Source organism: Salmo salar, chromosome 19, assembly GCF_965601325.2.
Source record: "Salmo salar chromosome 19, fSalSal1, whole genome shotgun sequence".
NCBI lineage: Eukaryota > Metazoa > Chordata > Actinopteri > Salmoniformes > Salmonidae > Salmo > Salmo salar.
In genome coordinates this window covers 89,899,633-89,925,192 of record NC_138309.1, presented here as the reverse complement: position 1 = coordinate 89,925,192, position 25,560 = coordinate 89,899,633, and positions in this window count along the sequence as shown.

Here is a 25,560-nt window from a genome sequence, read left to right as displayed (position 1 = left end):
GAAAAAAAAATGAGCAAAGACGCTTGGTGTTCACCAAAAGGCATGTGTGGAGACTCCCCAAACATATAGAAGAAGGTATTCTGGTCAGATGAGACAAAAATATAGCTTTTTGGCCATCAAGGAAAAAGCTATGTCTGGGGCAAACCCAACACCTCTCATTACCCTGAGAACACCATCCCCACAGTGAAGCATGGTGGTATCAGCATCATGCTGTGGGGATGTTTTTCATCAGCAGAGACTGGGAAACTGGTCTGAATTGAAGGAATGATGGATGGCGCTAAATAAAGGGAAATCCTTGAGGGAAACCTGTTTCAGTTTTCCAGAGATTTATATTTTACAGACGTTCTTATCCAGAGCAACTTACAGTAGTGAATGCATACATTTCATGCATTTTTTTATTTTTTATACATTGTTTTTGTACTGCCCCCCCCCCCGTGGGAATCAAACCCACAACCCTGGCGTTGCACACACCATGCTGGCATTGCAAACACCATGCTCTACCAACTGAGCCACAGGGAAGACAAGACTGGGATGGATTTGAGACTGGGATGGAGGTTCACCTTCCAGCAGGACAATGACCCTAAGCATACTGCTAAAGCAACACTCGAGTGGTTTAAGGGGAAACATTTAAATGTCTTGGAATGGCCTAGTCAAAGCCCAGACCTCAATTAGAATCTATGGTGAATCTATGGTGTGACTTAAAGATTGCTGTATACCAGCAGATCCCAACCAACTTGAAGGAGCTGGAGCAGTTTTGCCTTGAAGAATGGGCTAAAATCCCAGTGGCTAGATGTGCCAAGCTTATAGAGACATTCCCCAAGAGACTTGCAGCTGTAATTGCTGTAAAAGGTGGCTCTACAAAGTATTGTCTTTGGGGAGCTGAAAAGTTATGCACGCTCAGGTTTTCAGTTTTTTTGTCTTATTTCTTGTTTGTTTCAAAGTGGTAGCATGTTGTGTAAATCAAATGATACAAACCCCCCAAAAATCTATTTTAATTCCAGGTTGTAAGGCAACAAAATAGGAAAAATACCAAGGGGGTGAATACTTTCGCAAACCACTGTATGTAGGCTACGTGTGCCTTTTGAAGAAAAAAAGACGTGTTTTGTCTATAATGTTCTGTATTTTGTTATGTTTCATATTTTGTGTGGACACCAGGAAGAGTAGCTGCTGCTTTTGCAAAAGCTAATGGGGATCCTAATAAAATACATGTAAAAAAACAAACTTTTACTGGCTCAAATAGCCGACCAATCAGCCTGGTACCAACCCTTAGTAAACTTTTGGTTTGACAATGCTATTTTACAGTAAACAAACTGACAACAGACTTTCAACACACTTGTAGGGAAGGACAGTCACCAAGCACAGCACTTACACAAATGACTGATGATTGGCTGAGAGAAATTGATGAAAAAAAGTTTGTGGGGGCTGGTTTGTTATATTTCATTGCAGCTTTTGACATTATCGATCATAGTTTCCTGCTGGAAAAATGTGTTATGGCTTTACACCCCCTGTTATATTGTGGAAAAATAGTTACCTGTCTAACAGAACACATAGGGTGTTCTTTAATGGAATCCTATCCAACATAATCAAGGTAGAATCAGATCAGGAATTCCCCAGGGAAGCTGTCTAGGCCCCTTACTTTTTTCAATCTTTACTAATGACATGCCACTGGCTTTGAGTAAAGCCAGTATGTCTATGTATGCGGAGGAGTCAACATTATACACGTTAGCTACTACAGCGCCTGAAATAACTGCAACACATAACAAAGAGTTGCATTTGATTTCAGAATGGGTGGCATGGAATAAGTTACTCTTAAATATTTCAAAAAAACTAAAAGCATTGTATTTTGGACAATTGATTCACTAAACCCTAAACTAAATCTTGTAATTAATAATGTAGAAATTGAGTAAGTGGAGGTGACTAAACTGCTTGGAGTAACCCTGGATTGTAAACTGTCATGGTCAAAACATATTGATTCAACAGTAGCTAAGATGGGGAGAAGTCTGTCCATAATAAAGTGTTACTCAACCTTCTTAACAACACTATCAACAAGGCAGGTCCTACAGGCCCTAGTTTCTACCTTCTTAACAACACTATAAACAAGGCAGGTCCTACAGGCCCTAGTTTCTACCTTCTTAACAACACTATCAACAAGGCAGGTCCTACAGGCCCTAGTTTCTACCTTCTTAACAGCACTATCAACAAGGCAGGTCCTACAGGCGCTAGTTTCTACCTTCTTAACAACACTATCAACAAGACAGGTCCTACAGGCCCTAGTTTCTACCTTCTTAACAACACTATCAACAAGGCAGGTCCTACAGGCCCTAGTTTCTACCTTCTTAACAACACTATCAACAAGGCAGGTCCTACAGGCCCTAGTTTCTACCTTAACAACACTATCAACAAGGCAGGTCCTACAGGCCCTAGTTTCTACCTTCTTAACAACACTATCAACAAGGCAGGTCCAACAGGCCCTAGTTTCTACCTTCTTAACAACACTATCAACAAGGCAGGTCCTACAGACCCTAGTTTCTACCTTCTTAACAGCACTATCAACAAGGCAGGTCCTACAGGCCCTAGTTTCTACCTTCTTAACAACACTATCAACAAGGCAGGTCCTACAGGGCCTAGTTTCTACCTTCTTAACAACACTATCAACAAGGCAAGTCCAACAGGCCCTAGTTTCTACCTTCTTAACAACACTATCAACAAGGCAGGTCCTACAGGCCCTAGTTCTGTCACACCTGGACTACTGTTCAGTCATGTGCCAGGTTCCACAAAGAGGGACTTAGGATCATTAGGATTTGGCTCAGAACACGTTAGCACGGCTGGCCCTTAAATGTACACCGTGAGCTAACATTAATGATATGCATGTCAATCTCTACTGTGGGAGGCGTACAGCACTACATAGAGCCATGACTACATGGAAATCTATTCCACATCAGGAAACTGATGCAGCAGTAGAATCAGATTTGAAAAAAAACAGGTAAAAATACACCGTATGGAACAAGGGGGACTGTGAAAAGACACAAAGGTACAGACACACACAAAGGTACAGACACACACAAAGGTACAGACACACACACAAAGGTACAGACACACACAAAAAGGTACAGACACACACACAGGTACAGACACACACACAGGTACAGACACACACACAAAGGTACAGACACACACACAAAGGTACAGACACACACACAAAGGTACAGACACACACACAGGTACAGACACACACACAAAGGTACAGACACACACACAGGTACAGACACACACACAGGTACAGACACACACAAAGGTACAGACACACACAAAGGTACAGACACACACACAAAGGTACAGACACACACACAAAGGTACAGACACACACACAGGTACAGACACACACACAAAGGTACAGACACACACACAAAGGTACACACACACACACAGGTACAGACACACACACAGGTACAGACACACACACAAAGGTACAGACACACACAAAGGTACAGACACACACACAGGTACAGACACACACACAGGTACAGACACACACACAAAGGTACAGACACACACACAGGTACAGACACACACACAGGTACAAACACACACAAAGGTACAGACACACACACACACAGGTACAGACACACACACACACAGGTACAGACACACACACACACAGGTACAGACACACACACAGGTACAGACACACACACAGGTACAGACACACACACAGGTACAGACACACACAAAGGTACAGACACACACACAAAGGTACAGACACACACAAAGGTACAGACACATGCAAAGGTACAGACACACACACAGGTACAGACACACACACAAAGGTACAGACACACACACACAGGTACAGACACACACACAAAGGTACAGACACACACACAGGTACAGACACATGCATACTCACACAAGCTCTAGAACATGCACTCTACACACGTACATTGTGATATTATTGTACGGTGGTATTATTCATTTTGTGTTGTAGATATGTAGTGGTGTAATAATGTTATATGATGTACTGTTTTATCTTTTGTTTTATATGTAAGTGTAAGTGCCTTAAAGTGTTTGGACCACAGGAAGAGTAGCTGCTGCCTTGGCAGGAACTAATAGGGATCCCTAATAAATAAATAAATAAATAAATACAAATATATATTTCTTGGATATCTGATATTTAATTAGATATAAAGAATAGAAATGCTCCAGATAGGTATGATCTTCATTTCATATATGGAGCTAGGATATTCTCCTTAATGCGACAGTTTCTGCATGCATCCAATCCGAACCTCAGAAATCTCCCTGCTACCATTATGAGTACACAGAGATGTCTGCGGTGAGATAATGCATGTTCAAGACACCCACCTAATGCACTTGCACCCGTTTACATATTTGGTAGAATTTTCTAACTTCGGAAAGGGTATGTGTTTGAGGTGTGCCTAGTGGTTGGACAAAACAAGTATCGTAACGGATATGGGCAATTTTATGGATGCGATTATGATCTGAGTATTTTTATTGTAATTATCCATGCAGCCATTTTTTTCTCATGTCAGTCAGTCAAGTGAGGTGCTTACATGGTGGCATTAAGTCAACTGGCTGTAAAGAGAAGGGCTGTATGTTAACGCTGCTGCTCTGATTGGATAGAGTGAAGTTGTATTTCTCTGCCCAGTCATTTCATTTTTTCACTTTTCTTTTTCGGGTTGTGATCATTGAGACTGCTGCTGCCTCCTGTTATTGGCTGCTACTATGTTAAATCACATGTTTGATATTAAGCTATCAATTTGCACGATATCTAAGAAGCGGAGAGCGAATTCTGACTGACAGCAAACTTGTCTGTCCGCTGCAAATTGAGGACACACAGACACAGGTCAGCAACACACACATACACCCTGCTGCGGCTCCTAATCTGTAGCTTCATTGGTCTATAAAAGCAGGGAGACAGATATTTGTATACCTAAAGGGGTCCTAAATCTTTTTATAAAATTGCTAAATAATCCTTGGTATGACCATTTTAAAACAATTCCATATGTTAGCTTAGTAGAAACCCCCAGGCTTAGACTGAATGGTTGGAGTCGAAGAGAAAACCAAACTTCCTGGTTTTGTCTACAACTAGGTTTCCAGATGTGCTAAGGGTCAGGGGTCGGCAGATAAGAGCACCAGGAAATGGCGTACCCTAACTAGTAACCCGTTTCCACTGTGGGCATTCCTCGACAGATGGGGTCGAGGGGAGAAAGGGCGCCAAGCGTTTTCTTCGCCACCTCCACTCCCAGGGAGCAGGTCCCATTTCCCCGGGAGTGAGTTACGATGACGGGGTGGAAAGAAAGTTGGGTTAGGATGTCGTGGACATCCTGGTCTGGTTCAGGGGTAACTGGGAGTTGGAAGCGGGGCAATGACCCACCTTACGGGGAACCCAAAGGGTCATAGAAACATTTACATCCCCCTCCAACTTTGAAAACCCTTATACCCTGTATCTGCTTTCTGCTCCCTATACCGTATATCTAATTCCTATAACCTATACCCTATATCTACTCCTTGCTCCCTATACCCCTTATCTACCCCTTTACCATATATCTACTCATTACACTCTATATATACCGCCTATATGCTATATCTACTCCAGGGGTAACTGGAATATGTATACACCCTATACCCTATATCTACTGCCTATACCCTATATCTACTCTATATACCCTATATCTACTCTATATACCCTATATATATTCCCTCTACCCTATATCTACTGCCTATACGCTATATCTACTCCATATACCCTATATCTACTCTATATACCCTATATATATTCCCTCTACCCTATATCTACTGCCTATACCCTATATCTACTCCATATACCCTATATCTACTCCCTATACCATACATGTACACTCTAAATCATATATCTACTCCCAACTACATATACCCTATATATATTCCCTCTACCCTATACCTACTGCCTATACCCTATATTTACTCCTTATACTCTATACCTACTCCCTATACCCTATATCTACTCCTTATACTCTATACCTACTGCCTATACCCTATATCTACTCCTTATAGTCTATACCTACTGCCTATACCCTATATTTACTCCTTATACTCTATACCTACTCCCTTTACCTACTGCCTATACCCTATATTTACTCCTTATACTCTATACCTACTCCCTATACCTACTGTCTATACCCTATATTTACTCCTTATACTCTATACCTACTGCCTATACCTACTGCCTATACCCTATATCTACTCCTTATACTCTATACCTACTGCCTATACCCTATATCTACTCCTTATACTCTATACCTACTGCCTATACCCTATATTTACTCCTTATACTCTATACCTACTGCCTATACCTACTGCCTATACCCTATATCTACTCCTTATACTCTATACCTACTGCCTATACCCTATATTTACTCCTTATACTCTATACCTACTGCCTATACCCTATATTTACTCCTTATACTCTATACCTACTGCCTATACCTACTGCCTATACCCTATATTTACTCCTTATACTCTATACCTACTGCCTATACCTACTGCCTATACCCTATATCTACTCCTTATACTCTATACCTACTGCCTATACCCTATATCTACTCCTTATACCCTATATCTACGAACTACTGCCTACAGTGGTTCCTCCTTTAAAACCTGTTAGGGACAGACGTTCCGCTAGCGGAACGCCTCACCAATATCCAATGGTATAGCGTGGGGCGAAATACAAATACCTCAAAAATGCAAAAACTTCAATTTCTCAAACATATGACTATTTTACACCATTTTAAAGACAAGACTCTCCTTTATCTAACCACACTGTCCAATTTCAAAAAGGCTTTACAACGAAAGCAAAACATTAGATTATGTCAGCAGAGTACCCAGCCAGAAATAATCAGACACCCATTTTTCAAGCTAGCATATAATGTCACAAAAACCAAAACCACAGCTAAATGCAGCACTAACCTTTGATGATCTTCATCAGATGACACTCCTAGGACATTATATTATACAATACAGGCATGTTTTGTTCAATCAAGTTCATATTTATATCAAAAACCAGCTTTTTACATTAGCATGTGACGTTCAGAACTAGCATTCTCACCGAACACTTCCGGTGAATTTACTAAATTACTCACGATAAACGTTCACAAAAAACATAACAATTATTTTAAGAATTATAGATACAGAACTCCTTTATGCAATCGCGGTGTCAGATTTTTAAATAGCTTTTCGGTGAAAGCACATTTTGCAATATTCTGAGTAGATAGCCCGGCCATCACAGGCTAGCTATTTTGACACCCACCAAGTTTGGCACTCACCAAACTCAGATTTACTATAAGAAAAATTGGATTACCTTTGCTGTTCTTCATCAGAATGCACTCCCAGGACTTCTACTTCATCACCCAATGTTGTTTTGGTTCCAAATAATCCATAGTTATATCCAAATAGCGGCGTTTTGTTCGTGCGTTCAAGACACTATCCGAAGGGTAACGAAGGGTGACGCGCCCGGCGCGTATCGTGACAAAATAATTCTAAATATTCCATTACCGTACTTCGAAGCATGTCAAACGCTGTTTAAAATCAATTTTTATGCGATTTTTCTTGTAAAATAGCGATAATATTCCGACCGGGAAACCCTGTTTTCGTTCAAAGACTCAAAGTTGAAAATGGAGTCGTCTCATGCACGCACGCGCCCGTCTCATTGTTCTCAGATCGACCACTATCCAAATGCGCTACTGTTTTTCATCCTGGGACAGCAGAGTCATCATTCAACGTTCTGGCGCCTTCTGAGAGCCTATGGGAGCCTTAGAAAGTGTCACGTTACAGCAGAGATCCTCTGTTTTGGATAGAGATGACAAAGAAGGCCAAGAAATGGTCAGACAGGGTACTTCCCGTACAGAATCTTCTCAGGTTTTGGCCTGCCATTTGAGTTCTGTTATACTCACAGACACCATTCAAACAGTTTTAGAAACTTGAGTGTTTTCTATCCAAAGCTACTAATTATATGCATATTCTAGTTTCTGGGCAGGAGTAATAACCAGATTAAATCGGGTACGTTTTTTATCCGGCCGTGAAAATACTGCCCCCTATCCATAACAAGTTAACTATTAAACAAGTGAGCAGGTCTCATTGCCAACAATAGCGAAGCAGGCATTGTGATGTTCAATAATTAACTGGGAATAGAATGTTCGGAAGGCGAGTTGGTGCCGCAGTGCTCGATATAACTAATAGGAGCTGGCAGGGTGAAAAATGCACTAAAATAAGCATGTTCTTTTTTTCGCGATTACTTCAAAATGACGGCAAGTAGCTGGGAAATATGGTCATATTATGAAACGGGGCTCCATGGTGGATAAAATGAACTAGTTTTTATCAGAAAAGTTGTTAAAAATGTCACGTGTCCAGTCTACTATCTACACGGATTTCAGAGTACTCTCGTCTGAGTGTACCAGAGGGCAGAATAAGTAATTTAGGAGTGCTGAACACCCATTGAATATGGCCGGTGTCAGTAAACGTCGGAATTAAAGTATAATTAAATTGTTTCCAGCACAGTTACAGTCACCAACACTCTGGTTAACACGAAAACTGCATTACCAGCTCTGCTAGGGCGAGTAAAATGGTCAGAGTGGTCTCATTTGTTTCTGGAAGTAGCTAGCAAGCTAGCCAATGTTAGCTTGGGTGCTTGACTGCCGTTGTAAGGCCAGAATGCTCAAATCAACCCTACTCCTCGGCCCGAACGTCCAGTGTGCGCGTCGAGAGCGAAAACTAACAAACTGACAATCTGACAACGCTCTGAATTTATGAGCGTCACGTTGTACAGCTCCATATTTTCTGTTCCATTCTAACGGAAACCCAGAGGGTTTTTCATTTTTCATGGAATAGAAACACCATAATATTAAACAAATTAATTAAGCAAGTACCAGTTAAAAGTTTGGACACACCTACTCATTCCAGGATTTTTCTTTATTTTGACTATTTTCTACATTGCAGAATAATAGTGAAGCAATCACAACTATGAAATAACACCGATCTCCAGCGTGTCCTGCATTCTGTAGTACTGACATGACCTGCTCTCCCTTATGTAAGGAATTAGGCACTTTCCCATGTTTAACCTGTTGGGTCTAGGGGGCAGCATTTGCACGTCTGGATAAAAAAAATGTACCCGATTTAATCTGGTTACTAATCCTACCCAGTAACTAGAATATGCATATACTTATTATATATGGATAGAAAACACTCAAAAGTTTCCAAAACTGTTTGAATGGTGTCTGTGAGTATAACAGAACTCATTTGGCAGGCAAAACCCTGAGACATTTTCTGACAGGAAGTGGATACCTGATGTGTTGTATTGACTTTAAACCTATCCCATTGAAAAACACAGGGGTTTAGGAATATTTTGGCACTTCCTATTGCTTCCACTAGATGTCACCAGCCTTTACAAAGTGTTTTGAGTCTTCTGGAGGGAGATCTGACCGAACAAGAGCCATGGAACGGTGATGTCCCATTAGACACCTGGCGCGCTAGTTCATGTTGGGTACCCTCGTTCCAATACGTTATAAAAGAGTATGCATTCGTCCACCTTGAATATTATTCATGTTCTGGTTAAAAAAGGCCCTAATGATTTATGCTATACAACGTTTGACATGTTTGAACGAACGGAAATATATTTTTTCCCCTCGTTCATGACGAGAAGTCCGGCTGGCTTACATCATGTGCTAACGAGACTGAGATTTTTGGACATAAATGATTAGCTTTTTTGAACAAAACTACATTCGTTATGGACCTGTGATACCTGGAAGTGACATCTGATGAAGAGAATCAAAGGTAATGGATTATTTACATAGTATTTTCGATTTTAGATCTCCCCAACATGACGTCTAGTCTGTATCGCAACGCGTATTTTTCTGGGCGCAGTGCTCAGATTATTGCAAAGTGTGATTTCCCAGTAAGGTTATTTTTAAATCTGGCAAGTTGATTGCGTTCAAGAGATGTAAATCTATAATTCTTTAAATGACAATATAATATTTTACCAATGTTTTCTAATTTTAATTATTTAATTTCTGACGCTGACTTGACTGCCGGTTATTGGAGGGAAACGATTTCCTCAACATCATGCCATAGTAAAACGCTGTTTTTGTATATAAATATGAACTTGATAGAACTAAAAATGCATGCATTGTCTAACATAATGTCCTAGGAGTGTCATCTGATGGAGATTGTAAAAGGTTAGTGCATCATTTTAGCTGGTTTTATGGTTTTGGTGACCCTGTCTTTGACTTGACAAAACATTACACACAACTCTTGTAAATGTACTGTCCTAACATACTCTAAATTTATGCTTTCGCCGTAAAACCTTTTTGAAATCGTAAAACGTGGTTAGATTAAGGAGATGTTTATCTTTCAAATGGTGTAACATAGTTGTATTTTTGAAAAATTTGAATTTTGACATTTATTTGGATTCAAATTTGCCGCTCTTGAAATGCACCTGCTGTTGATGGAGTGCACCACGGGTGGCACGCTAGCGTCCCACCTAGCCCCAAGAGGTTAACTACAGTATGTATTGTAGACTGCAAAGTAGCCTAATAAACAAATAAACACATTTCGTTAATAAAATAACGATAAAAAAAATACTCTTTCAAAATGCTGATGTTAATTTACTTATGGATCCATAATGAATTACTATGAGAACAAATATCACTGATTTACAAAATTATTGTAACAAAGGCAAACCATTTAGAATCCTCCAATCCTGTAGCCTACTCCCGACCGTCACGTTGTACAGCGCCATATTTTTCATTCCATCCTAACAGAAATCCTAAGGGTTTTTCTCTGAATAGAAACACCATAATATTAATCAAATTAATGAAGCCAAATTTCTTAAAATCAATCCCATACACTATGTTATTACAAAAAAGGTTTTAAATTCTCTGGTAATGCCAACACGGAATACTATCAAATGCTTCTCAAAGATACCCTATGGTGGTCAAACTAGCAATAACTTGCAGTAACAGAAAAAAATGGCTGAGAATTAAATGACGTGACACAGAATGCTGCAGCAGCATGCAAGGTGTGCCGCAGTATGAAGTAACTTTTAAAGGAGGAACCACTGTATACCCTATATCTACTAACTACTGCCTATAACCTATATCTAATACCTTTACCCTATATCTACTAACTACTCCCTGTACCCTATATCTACTAACTACTCCCTTTACCCTATAGCTACTCCCTTTACCCTATATCTACTATCTACTCCCTGTACCCTATATCTACTCCCTGTACTCTATATCTACTCCCTTTACCCTATATCTATTAACTACTCCCTATACCCTATATCAACTACCTAAACCATATAACCTATATATATTCCCTCTACCCTATATCTACTCCCTATACATATTCCATATACCCTATATCTACTCCCTATACCCTATATCTACTACCTAAACCATATACCCTATATCTACTCCCTATACCCTATATCTACTACCTAAACCATATACCCTTTATCTACTCCATATACCCTATATCTACTCCCTCTACCCTATATCTACTCCATATACCATATATCTACTACCTAAACCATATACCCTTTATCTACTCCCTATACCCTATATCTACTACCTAAACCATATAACCTATATATATTCCCTCTACCCTATATCTACTCCCTATACATATTCCATATACCCTATATCTACTCCCTATACCCTATATCTACTACCTAAACCATATACCCTATATCTACTCCCTCTACCCTATATCTACTCCATATACCCTATATCTACTCCCTCTACCCTATATCTACTCCATATACCATATATCTACTACCTAAACCATATACCCTATATCTACTCCCTCTACCCTATATCTACTCCATATACCCTATATCTACTCCATATACCCTATATCTACTCCCTCTACCCTATATCTACTCCATATACCATATATCTACTACCTAAACCATATACCCTATATATACTCCCTCTACCCTATGTCTATTCCCTATACCCTATATCTACTGCCTATACCCTATATCTACTCCATATACCCTATATATACACTCCCTCTACCCTATGTCTATTCCCTATACCCTATTTATACTCCATATACCCTATATGTATTAACTACTCGCTATATCAAATCAGCAGGTGCTTCCTGTTTGAGTTTCTGCCTATAGCAGGCCTGGGCAACTCCAGTCCTCGAGGGCTCGACTGGTGGAACACTGTTTCTCCATCCCCAAGCAAACAAAGCTGATTAATCAAATTACATTTTAAACTGAAGATCATGATTAAGTGATTATTGGAGTCAGGTGTGTTAGCTGGGGGCCTGGGGCAAAACTATGGCACCAGGAGTACCGAAATTGTTCACCCCTGGCCTATAGGAAGGGAGGAGCAAAATGAAGTCATGGTCAGATTTATTGTAAGGAGGGCGGGGGAGGGCCTTGTATGCATCCCGAAAGTTAGTGTAGCAATGGTCTAGTGTTTTTCCAGCCTAAGTGCTACAGTCAATATGCTGATAGAATTTTGGTATCCTTTTCCTCAAAGTTGCTTTGTTAAAACATGTTGGTATTATGGACTCAGACAGGGAGAGGTTGAAAATGTCAGTAAAGACACTTTCCAGTTGGTCAGCACATGCTCGCAGTACACGTCCTGGTAATCCGTCTGGCCCTGCGGCCTTGTGAATGTTGACCTGTTTATAGGTCTTACTCACATTGGCTGCGGAGAGCGTGCTCACACAGTCGTCCAGAACAGCTGGTGCTCTCATGCATGTTTCAGTGTTATTTGCCTCGAAGCGAGCATAGAAGTAGTTTAGCTCGTCTGGTAGGCTTGTGTCACTGGGCAGCTCTCGGCTGTGCTTTCCTTTGTAGTCTGTAATGGTTTGTATGCCCTGCCACATCCGACGAGAGTCAGAGCTCTATTACAGTACAGTGAAAGGCCTCTATTACAGTACAGTGAAAGGGCTTTATTACAGTACAGTGAAAGGGCTCTATTACAGTACAGTGAAAGGCCTCTATTACAGTACAGTGAAAGGCCTCTACTACAGTACAGTGAAAGGCCTCTATTACAGTGAATCAAGGACTTCGTCTACGCCCAACCCGAAAGTCTGACTAATTTTCTACCAAAAAAACGCTAATACGATTATTTCAAGTGAGTGTGTCATAGGCTTAATAAGTGTGGAAATTGGCCTGTCACATAAGGCCTGACAGAGGTGCTAAATGCTATGATTACAGAAGCAAAGCCCCAACCAGGCCTCAGACATTGTTTCTTTACACGTCGTAATCTGCACAAATAGATACGACAGAGACAACTACATTAGAAAAGTAGAGCAAATTAATACGACAGAGGTAACTTTATTGTGGTATTATAATAATAATAAGCTTACAAAGATTATATGTCCCAGGAGATGTTCTCTTTCATTACAGTGTTATACCCCAAAAACCTACAGGGCCTTTAGCTCCTCTAACCGAGGACTGGCTCTTTAACTCCTCTAACCGAGGACTGGCTCTTTAACTCCTCTAACCGAGGACTGGCTCTTTAACTCCTCTAACCGAGGACCGGCTCTTTAACTCCTCTAACCGAGGACCGGCTCTTTAACTCCTCTAACCGAGGACTGGCTCTTTAACTCCTCTAACCGAGGACTGGCTCTTTAACTCCTCTAACCGAGGACTGGCTCTTTAACTCCTCTAACCGAGGACCGGCTCTTTAACTCCTCTAACCGAGGACCGGCTCTTTAACTCCTCTAACCGAGGACCGGCTCTTTAACTCCTCTAACCGAGGACTGGCTCTTTAACTCCTCTAACCGAGGACTGGCTCTTTAACTCCTCTAACCGAGGACTGGCTCTTTAACTCCTCTAACCGAGGACTGGCTCTTTAACTCCTCTAACCGAGGACTGGCTCTTTAACTCCTCTAACCGAGGACTGGCTCTTTAACTCCTCTAACCGAGGACTGGCTCTTTAACTCCTCTAACCGAGGACTGGCTCTTTAACTCCTCTAACCGAGGACTGGCTCTTTAACTCCTCTAACCGAGGACTGGCTCTTTAACTCCTCTAACCGAGGACTGGCTCTTTAACTCCTCTAACCGAGGACTGGCTCTTTAACTCCTCTAACCGAGGACTGGCTCTTTAACTCCTCTAACCGAGGACTGGCTCTTCCTACCACTGCTGGAGTCAACCTAAATACACTGTTCATTGAAAACCAACTGGTTAAAAGGATGCGGTAAAAACACATCACATCTACTGTGATGATAAACAACACCAGTAGATAATATAGGTGAGAGCTACTGTAGTGCCTGTAGGGTGTTTTGGCCTGTTGTCTGCCTGGCCTGGAGGAAGCCTGTCAGACCGCTAGATGGGGACAGATCCTTTTGAAGGGGCATTGGAGACATGGTGGAGAGGCTATAAGGACACTCCTGTACTGTAAACCGACAAACCAAAATGTAAAACTGACCCACATGTTAGCTCATACCCTGTCAGCCCCCTGACTCCAGTCTAACACATACAGCTCCTGTCAGCCCCCTGACTCCAGTCTAACACATACAGCTCCTGTCAGCCCCCTGACTCCAGTCTAACACATACAGCTCCTGTCAGCCCCCTGACTCCAGTCTAACACATACAGCTCCTGTCAGCCCCCTGACTCCAGTCTAACACATTCAGCTCCTGTCAGCCCCCTGACTCCAATCTAACAGATACAGCCCCTGTCAGCCCCCTGACTCCAATCTAACAGATACAGCCCCTGTCAGCCCCCTGACTCCAGTCTAACACATTCAGCTCCTGTCAGCCCCCTGACTCCAGTCTAACACATACAGTCCCTGTCAGCCCCCTGACACCAGTCTAACACATACAGTCCCTGTCAGCCCCCTGACACCAGTCTAACACATACAGCCCGTCAGCCCCCTGACTCCAGTCTAACACATACAGCCCGTCAGCCCCCTGACTCCAGTCTAACACATACAGCCCCTGTCAGCCCCCTGACTCCAGTCTAACACATACAGCCCCTGTCAGCCCCCTGACTCGTCTAACACATAGAGCCCTTTTAAAAACAAGTTAAACTGTTGTTGTTGTCATAGGAACTATGTGAAATAGATGTTACATCTGCTCCTGCCACGCCCTCTACTGCTCATCCTGTGTCTCCTTGACCTGCCACCACTCCCCCAGTGCTCTCTCCCTCTCCCTCTGTGTGTGTGTGTGTGTGTGTGTGTGTGTGTGTGTGTGTGGTGTGTGTGTGTGTGTGTGTGTGTGTGTGTGTGTGTGTGTGTGTGTGTGTGTGTGGATTGTGTTTTGCGGAGACAGGTATGCTGGAGTCAGAGCAGATCCCCACCAGCTGCAACCTGTTCCATAATCAAGACCTATACAAATTCTCAGTCCTGCCACTTCCACACTGCCAGATCGTAATCTCTGCTCATTCTGGCTGCTCTGACTCTGGTTCCTGTCTCCAGTCCCACGTCTCCTCATCCTGCTACTCTGTTGTGGATTCCCCACTCTACCGCTCCCTTGGATTCCTCTCCGGACCTGCTTCCCCTGTCCCAACCCCTCTCGCCTCAGCCTCTGCACCTGGTTTCCTGCAACCCACCCGAGCTTCCCCTGGCCTGCACATCTTCCCCCTGTGCTTCAATAAATACCTTGGTTACTTCATCCCATTCTCCTCGTCTGACTCTGCTCTTGGGTTTCCCTGTTCCACTCCGCTTAACAATAGATGTGTACTGCTGTCAAAAGCTGTTTAATACTGTGAAAAAAGCTTGAAATTGAGTGTAGCTGCAGAGTAAATCAGTACAACATTGGTGTCATGATGGTTAATAATTGTCATGAGTATGATGGGAGACAGAGAGCTGGTTTCAAGCGCAGGGCACAGCAGGTGTTTATTATAAAGGACCACAGGAGGAGGCAGGTAGCTGGGTCCAGGGGCAGGCAGAAGGTCATACACAGGAGGAGGCAGGTAGCTGGGTCCAGGGGCAGGCAGAAGGTCATACACAGGAGGAGGCAGGTAGCTGGGTCCAGGGGCAGGCAGAAGGTCATACACAGGAGGAGGCAGGTAGCTGGGTCCAGGGGCAGGCAGAAGGTCATACACAGGAGGAGACAGGTAGTTGGGTCCAGGGGCAGGCAGGTCATACACAGCAGGAGGTAGGTAGCTGGGTCCAGGGGCAGGCAGAAGGTCATACACAGGAGGAGGCAGGTAGCTGGGTCCAGGGACAGGCAGAAGGTCATACACAGGAGGAGGCAGGTAGCTGGGTCCAGGGGCAGGTAGCTGGGTCCAGGGGCAGGCAGAAGGTCATACACCAGGAATCCAAGAAGATAACAGTACAGGCAGGGAAAAGGCTAATAACGTAGTCCGGGAGATCAGGCAAGACATTGATGAGAGGAAATCTGATAGGCAAAAGTACAGGCAGGAAATAGGCAAAGAAAAAATGTGTTAGTGAGGATGGCCAAAAACTATGATACACAGGAGGACTAATACAGAAATAAACAGAGCTCCGAATAGAATGTGTATCAAAACAAACAATACCTTAAAATGATGGGGTGCGAAGAATTTAACTAAATAGACATACTGTGACGCGTTCGTCGGAAGAAGTGGACCAAAGCGCAGCGTGGTAAGTGCTCATGATAAATATTTATTATAACTCAGAACGCTAAATCCAAACAACAAACAAAGGAAAACGAACGTCACGTTCTGCAGGATTTACTGAGCTGTACAAAAACAAGATCCCACACTGAAGGTGTCACGTCCTGACCAGCTAAGGGGTTATTAGTTCTTATAGTTTGGTCAGGACGTGGCAGGGGGTATTTGTTTTATGTGGTTCAGGGTGTGTTTGTGTATATGTTCATGTAGAGGGGTATTTGATTTATGTATTCCGGGGTTTTTGGGTTATCGTTCTATGTTAGTTTATTTCTATGTTCTGTCTAGGCGTTTACATTTCTATGTTTTGGTAATGGGGATCGGGGCCTTCAATTGGAGGCAGCTGTCTATCGTTGCCTCTGATTGAAGGTCCTATATTTAGGAGTGTGTTTGTTTTGGGAATTGTGGGAGATTGTTTCTTGTTTTGCTGAGTGCCTGACGAGACTGTCTAGTTCGTTTGTTTTTTTTGTACGTTGTTTGTCTTTTTCCTTCTTCACTAATAAAAAGAAGATGAGTATATATTTTCCCGCTGCGTTTTGGTCTACACCTTACGACACCCGTGACAGAAGGAGGGAAAAACAGGCTGCCTAAGTATGATTCCCAATCAGAGACAACGATAGACAGCTGCCTCTGATTGGAAACCATACTCAGTCAAAACAAATAAATACAATGACATAGAATGCCCACCCCACACCCTGACCTAACCAAACAGAAAAAAACGGCTCTCTCAGGTCAGGGCGTGACACATACAGGTGTGTGAACAGGTAATCAGAATTCAGGTGATTGGGATCTGGAGCGTGAGCTGCGTTCAGGGGATCTATCTGTTTGAGAGTGTGAGTTGGAAGCATAAGTTACAATAATATATTTATAATATTGGTGTCATGATGGTAAACACTGTATTTATTTAGTGTAGCTGCAGAGTGAATCAGTATAATATTGGTGACATGATGGTAAATAATGTTTTTTGTTTCTGAGGCATATATTTCACCCGGTATAAATATTCATAATAGACACTGATTGAAATATATTAAACAAACAACTTTAAAAAACATCACCACCCTCTACTATACTGATAGACTCATCACCACCCTCTACTATACTGATAGACTCATCACCACCCTCTACTATACTGATAGACTCATCACCACCCTCTACTATACTGATAGACTGATCACCACCCTCTACTATACTGATAGACTCATCACCACCCTCTACTATACTGATAGACTCATCACCACCCTCTACTATACTGATAGACTCATCACCACCCTCTACTATACTGATAGACTCATCACCACCCTCTACTATACTGATAGACTCATCACCACCCTCTACTATACTGATAGACTCATCACCACCCTCTACTATACTGATAGACTCATCACCACCCTCTACTATACTGATAGACTCATCACCACCCTCTACTATACTGATAGACTCATCACCACCCTCTACTATACTGATAGACTCATCACCACCCTCTACTATACTGATAGACTCATCACCACCCTCTACTATACTGATAGACTCATCACCACCCTCTACTATACTGATAGACTCATCACCACCCTCTACTATACTGATAGACTCATCACCACCCTCTACTATACTGATAGACTCATCACCACCCTCTACTATACTGATAGACTCATCACCACCCTCTACTATACTGATAGACTCATCACCACCCTCTACTATACTGATAGACTCATCACCACCCTCTACTATACTGATAGACTCATCACCACCCTCTACTATACTGATAGACTCATCACCACCCTCTACTATACTGATAGACTCATCACCACCCTCTACTATACTGATAGACTCATCACCACCCTCTACTATACTGATAGACTCATCACCACCCTCTACTATACTGATCGACTCATCACCACCCTCTACTATACTGATCGACTCATCACCACCCTCGACTATACTGATAGACTCATCACCACCCTCTACTATACTGATAGACTCATCACCACCCTCTACTATACTGATAGACTCATCACCACCCTCTACTATACTGATAGACTCATCACCACCCTCTACTATACCGATAGACTCATCACCACCCTCTACTATACTGATAGACTCATCACCACCCTGGAATATACTGATAGACTCATCACCACCCTCTACTATACTGATAGACTCATCACCACCCTCTACTATACTGATAGACTCATCACCACCCTCTACTATACTGATAGACTCATCACCACCCTCTACTATACTGATAGACTCATCACCACCCTCTACTATACTGATAGACTCATCACCACCCTCTACTATACTGATAGACTCATCATCACCCTCTACTATACTGATAGACTCATCACCACCCTCTACTATACTGATAGACTCATCACCACCCTCTACTATACTGATAGACTCATCACCACCCTCTACTATACTGATAGACTCATCACCACCCTCTACTATACTGATAGATACTCATCACCACCCTGGAATATACTGATAGATACTCATCACCACCCTGGAATATACTGATAGATACTCATCACCACCCTGGAATATACTGATAGATACTCATCACCACCCTGGAATATACTGATAGACTCATCACCACCCTCTACTATACTGATAGACTCATCACCACCCTCTACTATACTGATCGACTCATCACCACCCTCTACTATACTGATAGACTCATCACCACCCTCTACTATACTGATAGATATACCCTAGCCCTTATTGACATAAAATAGCATGCAACAAAAGACTATATGTCCCATTATTTTCTAAAATGGTCATTCACTACTTTACAGTTATAATATATATATATATATATATATATATATATATATATATATATATATATCCTGTTAGGCCTGTGTTGCTTTTGGGAGAGAAAAAAAAAACAACAAACCGTATCAGGTATTGAACCTTCGGCCAAATAATTACTAGTCAGACACTCTAGCCTCAACTCAGGTAGACATACATTACATGATCATCTTAATATCTCATATAACAGTAATAGAAAACACAAAAGACTGCCTCTTTAACTGCCCGCAAATAAATTACATTATGCAACCCTCGCAGTTACAAATTTACCTCAATGTGCCCTTCGTTTGCGTGAGAAGGCAAAAAAAAAAAATATATATATATATATTATAGAAGATATCCATTTGTTAAACTATCCTTTAGTGAAAGGAGAATGTCCACAAGTATTATGGCTGCTGTTTAGAAGGTCTGCAAACCAAACCTCTCCGTGAGGTGTTATCACAGAAGTTGTGTGTGTCAGCGGCTTGTTAGTTGATGAATTTGACAATGAGAATTCGACAATGAATGTAAAATGGAAAATACGTTTTTCGACCAGAGATGACTGAATTAATGTTCAGGATTATTGATAGTAGTTATTGACAATAGTAATGAAGTATAATTTCATAACATGAGCATGAAAATAGATAATGAACACGAATCATCATAGTAACTCGCAGTAATCTGTTAAAATGCTGTTTCAGTCCTTCCTCTTGCATTAGCAGTGTGGGAAAGGGACAGATAAAAGTGAGTTTTTCTGTGAGGGTGAAGGGATGTGGGAGAGCTGTGTATACAGAGAGAAAACTGATCTTCTGAAATGTCATTTGTGGTCTTAATCTGCCATCTATTGGAATGATTTAGTAACTGCAGTTCATTCGTTAATAAAAACCAAAACAATCTGATCCTTCTATCAAAAAATGTCTATACCTAAGGTCACTGAATAAAGTGTATATCCTTACTGAAATAGTAATTACACAGACACGCTTAATATAAAATATTTGCTAATTTATTTTATCAATTACAATCGTAAAATAAAACATTTACTGCATTAACAATTAAACTGATGGTCTATACGCATATACAAAAAACCCACCATAGATTTAGTTAATTATTTTTTAAAAAACACGTATTTTACATAGGTAACATTATTTCAGCTCTCCACATTAATCAGGAAAATCTCTTCCTTCTAATTATGTAAGGCTGGGCAGTGTCTCTCGTTGTCATCGATCGCGAGACCAAAAATAGTACTGAGCTGCAATTTGTAACTACTTCCTCCTTATGCAGACATAAGCGCAGTTGACACCATCGAGGTACATTTACTATACTGTTTACTTTTTAAACAAGTTTTTTTTTCTTCTTCAGTTTTGTCTTAAGAACGAATAGTACTGGTGAAAAGGGACACATTCATTTTTTTTTTCACCATTTAGGCAAAATGGAATTCTAAGAATCATTCCTGTCAAAATAGGCAATGCTATTGTTAGATTCAATTCATTTGCTACGGGCTGGAGATAGTGTTACAGCTAAGACAACGTTATAATGCTGTTTTTCAGCCTTGGGTGAATTTGGAATCGTTCTATTGTCCAGCCTATCAGCACCACACTCTAATATAATAATAGACTCATCACCACCCTGGAATATACTGATCTACTCATCACCACCCTGGAATATACTGATCTACTCATCACCACCCTCTACTATACTGATAGACTCATCACCACCCTGGAATATACTGATCTACTCATCACCACCCTGGAATATACTGATCTACTCATCACCACCCTCTACTATACTGATAGACTCATCACCACCCTCTACTATACTGATAGACTCATCACCACCCTCTACTATACTGATAGACTCATCACCACCCTCTACTATACTGATAGACTCATCACCACCCTCTACTATACTGATAGACTCATCACCACCCTCTACTATACTGATAGACTCATCACCACCCTCTACTATACTGATAGACTCATCACCACCCTCTACTATACTGATAGACTCATCACCACCCTCTACTATACTGATAGACTCATCACCACCCTCTACTATACTGATAGACTCATCACCACCCTCTACTATACTGATCGACTCATCACCACCCTCTACTATACTGATAGACTCATCACCACCCTCTACTATACTGATCTACTCATCACCACCCTGGAATATACTGATCGACTCATCACCACCCTGGAATATACTGATCTACTCATCACCACCCTGGAATATACTGATCTACTCATCACCACCCTGGAATATACTGATCTACTCATCACCACCCTCTACTATACTGATAGACTCATCACCACCCTCTACTATACTGATCTACTCATCACCACCCTGGAATATACTGATTGACTCATCATCACCCTGGAATATACTGATCTACTCATCACCACCCTCTACTATACTGATAGACTCATCACCACCCTCTACTATACTGATAGACTCATCACCACCCTCTACTATACTGATAGACTCATCACCACCCTCTACTATACTGATAGACTCATCACCACCCTCTACTATACTGATAGACTCATCACCACCCTCTACTATACTGATAGACTCATCACCACCCTCTACTATACTGATCGACTCATCACCACCCTCTACTATACTGATAGACTCATCACCACCCTCTACTATACTGATACTCATCACCACCCTCTACTATACTGATAGACTCATCACCACCCTCTACTATACTGATAGACTCATCACCACCCTCTACTATACTGATAGACTCATCACCACCCTCTACTATACTGATAGACTCATCACCACCCTGGAATATACTGATCTACTCATCACCACCCTCTACTATACTGATAGACTCATCACCACCCTCTACTATACTGATAGACTCATCACCACCCTCTAATGTACTGATAGACTCATCACCACCCTCTAATGTACTGATTTTGATGACATCACAGAACATATATAAATACAATATATCTATAACATGAAAGTCGATATAGAAATACTTAGTGTCTATAACATGACATATTACAGCATCAAGAAATAGACAGCATCTATAACATGACAGTCCACAGCATATAGAAATATATAGTCTCTATAACATGACAGACCATTTATTAATATATAGTCTCTATAACATGACAGACCGCAGCATATATAAATACATGTTTTCTATAACATGACAGACCACAGCGTATAGAAAAACATCGCATGGATAAATTTGACAGACCACAGTATGAAGAAATACATAGTCTCTGTACCATGACAGACGATATAGAAATTCATGTTGTTTTCTACAACCAGGCAGAGCAAAGCATATAGAAAAACATAGCTTCGATAACATGAAAGATCATAAGTATTGTACTGGACTGCTAACATGCAGCTAACCAAAAACAAGATCCCACAATCAACAGGTGGGAAAAGACTGCCTAAATATGATCCCCAATCAGAGACAACGATAGACAGCTGCCTCTGATTGGGAACCATATCAGGACAACATAGAAGTACATAAACAAGAGGACCCACCCTAGTCACAACCTGACCTAACCAAAATAGAGAATAAAAAGTATCTCTAAGCTCAGGGCGTGACAGTACCCCCCCAAAGGTGCGGAGTCCGGCCGCAAAACCTGACTCTATAGCGGAGGGTCCGGGTGGGAATCTAGCCTTGGTGGCGGCTCCGGTGCGAGATGTAGACCGCGCTCCGCTCACGGATCTGCCATCTTTGGTGGAAACTCTGGTGCGGGGATCGTCGCCGGAGGAACCGGACCGTGGACCGTCTCGGGAGGTTCCGGGCCGTGGACCGTCTCGGGAGGTTCCGGGCCGTGGACCGTCTCGGGAGGTTCCGGGCCGTGGACCGTCTCGGGAGGTTCCGGGCCGTGGACCGTCTCGGGAGGTTCCGGGCCGTGGACCGTCTCAGGAGGTTCCGGGCTGTGGACCGTCGTTGGAGGTTCCGGACTGTGGACCGTCGTTGGAGGTTCCGGACTGTGAAACGTTGCCGGAAGCTCTGGACTGGGAACTGTCACCGGAAGCTCTGGACTGGGAACTGTCACCGGAAGCTCCGGACTGGGAACCGTCGCCGGAAGCTCTGGACTGGGAACCGTCGCCTGAAGCTCTGGACTGGGAACCGTCGCCTGAAGCTCTGGACTGGGAACCGTTGCCTGAAGCTCTGGACTGGGAATGCGCACTGGAGGCCTGATGCGTGGGGCCGGCACAGGTGGCACCAGACTGGTAACGCACCTCAGGGCGTGTGCGGGGAGCAGGCACAGGACGTACCTGACTGGGAAGGAGCACTGGAGGCCTGGTGCATGGAACTGGCACAGGTGGCGCCAAACTGGTGACACGCACTTCAGGGAGAGTGCGAGGAGGAGGCACAGGATATACTGGACCGTGGAGGCGCACTGGAGGTCTGGAGCGTAGAGCTGGCACAATGCGTCCTGGACAAATGACCACCTTCGCACGGCAAGTGCGGGGAGCTAGCACAGGACGCACTTGGCTGTGAAGGCGCACTGAGGACACAGTGCGTAAAGCCGGCACAGGATATCTTGGACCGAGGAGGCGTACTGGAGACCAGGAGCACTGAGCCGGCACAATCCGTCCTGGCTTAGTGCTCATTTTCGCACGGCAAGTGCGGGGACCTGGCACCGAGCGCACCGGGCTGTGAATGCACACTGGAGACACAGTGTGCATCACCGCATAACATGGTGCCTGAACGGTCACACGCTCCTTAAAGCGAGTGCAGGGAGTTGGCTCTGGTCTGAAAGCTGGCTCCGCCAACCACTCCGTGTGCCCCCCCCAAATTTTTTTTGAGGGTGCCTCTCGGGCTTCCGTCGTGGTGGTGAACCCCGGAGTCATCATTGATCCTCATTCGTTGCTTCCGCCTGCTTCCGCCTGCTTCCCCGGCAGGCTTTCATATCTCTCCAATACTTCCTCCCAAGTCAAGGCTATTCTCTCCTCAACCTCCGCCAAAGACCAGGATGCCATCTCCTCCCGGGCACGCTGCTTGGTCCAGTTGAGGTGGGATCTTCAGTCACGCTCGTTGTTGAAATGGTCGGATCAAGGTGCAGCGTGGTAGGCGTACATTATACATTTATTAAATGAATACCGAAAGAAAGAAAAAAAACTACAAAAACGAAACGTAATGTACTGGACTGCTAACAGGCAGCTAACCAAAAACAAGATCCCACAATCAACAGGTGGGAAAAGACTGCCTAAATATGATCCCCAATCAGAGACAACAATAGACAGCTGCCTCTGATTGGGAACCATATCAGGCCAACATAGAAAGACATAAACTAGAGTAACCACCCTAGTCACACCCTGACCTAATCAAAATAGAGAATAAAGAGGATATCTAAGGTCAGGGCGTGACAACCATATAGAACCCATAGTATCAATAACATGACAGAAAACAGCATATAGAAAAACAGAGCATTGATAAAATGACAGATTACAGCATATAGAAATACATACTATAAGTAACAGGAAAGACCACAGCATAAAGAAATAGGTAGTATCTATAACATGACATTCCAGATATAAATATACTGCTCAAAAAAATAAAGGGAACACTTAAACAACACATCCTAGATCGGAATGAAATAAATAATCTTATTAAATACTTTTTTCTTTACATAGTTGAATGTGCTCACAACAAAATCACACAAAAATAATCAATGGAAATCCAATTTAGCAACCCATGGAGGTCTGGATTTGGAGTCACAATCAAAATTATAGTGGAAAACCACACTACAGGCTGATCCAACTTTGATGTAATGTCCTTAAAACAAGTCAAAATGAGGCTCAGTAGTGTGTGTGGCCTCCACGTGCCTGTATGACCTCCCTACAACGCCTGGGCATGCTCCTGATGAGGTGGCGGATGGTCTCCTGAGGGATCTCCTCCCAGACCTGGACTAAAGCATCTGCCAACTCCTGGACAGTCTGTGGTGCAACGTGGCGTTGGTGGATGGAGCGAGACATGATGTCCCAGATGTGCTCAATTGGATTCAGGTCTGGGGAATGGGCGGGCCAGTCCATAGCATCAATGCCTTCCTCTTGCAGGAACTGCTGACACACTCCAGCCACATGAGGTCTAGCATTGTCTTGCATTAGGAGGAACCCAGGGCCAACTGCACCAGCATATGGTCTCACAAGGGGTCTGAGGATCTCATC